The following is a 2,811-nucleotide window of genomic DNA, read 5'->3' on the forward strand; positions in this document are numbered from 1 at the left end:
TACTTTCTTTAAATAGAATGCTTTCACCTTCTCTATACTATGTAGTTGCCTCTTTCCAAGATATATCCATGTATTTTCTAATCCATAGGTGGCTACAGGACTAACCTTAAGATGAAATAACTCGATGGCACATGATAGTGAGAGATGGCTCAAAGATCTGATGTCGTTAATGGATTTTATGGCAGCATTTAGTCGGTCTTTTACATGTAAAGAGAACACGTTTCCCGGTGTTTGAAAAGTGACTCCTAGGTACTTAAAATTTGTGACTGACTTTAGTTGTTGGTCATTGATTAAGAATGTTCCCCGTTTTCCTCCTTTTCTGAAGGTCAGAGAGACAGTCTTATTTTCATTTAACCTCAGCTGGTTCTCTTCTGCCCATTATCTGTACCCCCTGCATGTCGTAAGAGGCTACTAAGATGGGAAAAACCTAAGAAAGTGTACTTGCTCTCTTGTTTTTTAAGCACAAAAACATATTCATGTTACTTTGCTTTTCTGTGTAGTGGAGGAATTCACTTAACCCTAGTAGTACCAAGCAATTTTCAAAGCAAAAGCTACCAAAAGGCTACCAAAAGAAAATTGTATATATTTTACTAGATTAAGTAATCGGATACAAAAGAGAATAACTTTCTCTATAGTTAGCGTTGAAGAAAACACATGCCTAAACCGTAAACAATTGAAGTGGTGGGCGAAATGTACACCAAACCCGCTCCCCTCTTGGTATTGCTGGGGTTATACAAGACTCAGTGTAGAATCGTATATATCTTAATTTTTATTAGTATGTTGGCTTAACACTATGGTTAAGCCGTCACAAAAATTGGTTTTAGACTCATCAATTGTCCCCCTCCACGGAAATCTTTAGTAAAAAACAAAAGATTTATGCGATTATGAGTCTAACAAGGGAAGGGCACGTACTGGTGAATCGCTGATTTTACAAAATTTTGATTACACCATAAATGAGCCAAGAATAACACAATGGCCAAAATACTTCTCTTGGAAATTAATTTGTGCAACCTACAGAAAGCAATAATGTTCATATCTCCCCTTTGGGTGGAAGATACGTTATCTGTACCCCCTATGTAGTACTGCACTGTGAGCTGGGTTAACTCGTCGAGATGTCGCTACTCCATACCCTACCCACAACTCGCACTGTCCAACAACTGATTTGAGATCAGGCTGACATACTCTTAAAAAGGAAGGCTGTTCAATATTGGAGAAGTGGTAAGCGAGGCCTGTTTTCATTTTTGTCAGTGAAACAAATGTTTCAGTATGTCAAAAGCAAAAAAGATTTATATTTGTGAGGAAAGCACGTAAAGGACAATGAGATGTGCCGTGACAAATTGAAGGCAATAGCACGTACTGTCAGAAAAATATCAATTCCCATCAAAATAATGAAATAATCCACAATGTGACCATCCAGCAATGGGCTATGCAAGTTGTTCATGAAAAACAATACACAGGGTTGAAAGCATGCCGCACGTGAGTACGTAACTTTAAGAAGGGCAATGGTATTGTATTGTGGAAAATAACATCTATAATGATGAAAAAGCAGACCAACAATGAAGCAGAAACCTTGGCAGCAGCAGATATATTTGTAGAAGAAGTCCCTCGACGAATGAACCCAACTCACGCCGCAGTCCTTCAAAACCAAATGTGCCAATTCAAACATGCGAATTTTAACGCTTTTTGAAGGTCGCATAAGTTAATTTCCAAAAGAAAAGTTTTGACTACTGTGTTATTCTTTTCTCATTTGATGCATGTGCAAGATCCGTGATTCTCCAGTACGCTCCCTTCCCTTGTAAGATAGGTTTTTGCAATTTCTACTTTAGATATGCAAAAGCTGTTCTCATTTTCAAATTAGATTTACAGAAAAATAATTTGAAAATAGTACGTTATAAAGAATATTTGCTACAAATATGTTGCATTGTCTTTCCATATGACATTGTAAGATAATTTACTCACAAGGTGGAGGGAAGTGGGACATAGTTCTTGGCATACGTATACTTTTCCAGGAAATCTTTTAGTGCTGGATTACTCAGCTTACCCAGTGGTGTGTTAGCTCCTACTAATACATCACATAAATCCATAAAATGTATGATTAATGATGACTTTCGGCCTTTTGAGAAGTGAACATTTATTTTTTTGTGCTTTTGCTATATGTGAAATGAAGTGATATGTTGGGCAATTTGCAACATTTTTGAGCATTTATTTCACAAACATAAAATACTGTGTGTGGTGTTTCTGTTTTCCTAATTCAAAAAACAATATTTCTCTGACGAATAGTTACCATCTGGTTGTTTTACCTCTTCATTGAAGTAATCACAATAAACTAGTTCCCTGCCCTAACAAATTATTTTTCTTTAGCTCTCTGCATAAGAAGATCCCATCTTGAGGATTTACCTGGAGCCATTGCAACACTAAGGCACTAAATGATTAAACCTTTGCACTTCTACATAATATCTATGGTCTCCTCTTTTGCTACCTCTGTAGCTTTCAGCTCAAGAATTCAAGAATTGTGAGTGAAAGAAGAAAGGGAATAGAGAATAATTGAAGGTTACAGGGGTAGGCCTAGTTAGAAATTTCACTTCTCTGAAGAAAAGGTTTAATGGAATTCCTGGCTCTTAGTACATGTCGTTGTTTGTCAGGTAGCAGAATTGCTGTTAGTGTGAGTCTGGAAATAATTCTTCTTCCACAAAACTACCTTCTTAAATTCCCTAAACCTGTCTGATATACACTGACTGACAGAGCAAATGCAACACCAAGAAGGAGTGGTCAGAACTTTATGCCAATTGCAGGGTAGACTGACGTCACTGA

At 37.1% G+C, this 2,811-nt stretch overlaps 1 non-coding gene across 1 annotated transcript; it reads right to left on the reverse strand.

Annotated features, from left to right (window-relative positions):
- Positions 1–785: 785 nt before the first annotated feature.
- On the reverse strand, positions 786–908 carry LOC137497176 (U5 spliceosomal RNA). Its single transcript, XR_011017711.1, has one exon. It is a non-coding gene; the product is annotated as a U5 spliceosomal RNA (small nuclear RNA).
- Between the last annotated feature and the right edge of the window lie 1,903 nt (positions 909–2,811).

The sequence above is a fragment of the Anabrus simplex genome, chromosome 1 (genome assembly GCF_040414725.1).
Source record: "Anabrus simplex isolate iqAnaSimp1 chromosome 1, ASM4041472v1, whole genome shotgun sequence".
NCBI lineage: Eukaryota > Metazoa > Arthropoda > Insecta > Orthoptera > Tettigoniidae > Anabrus > Anabrus simplex.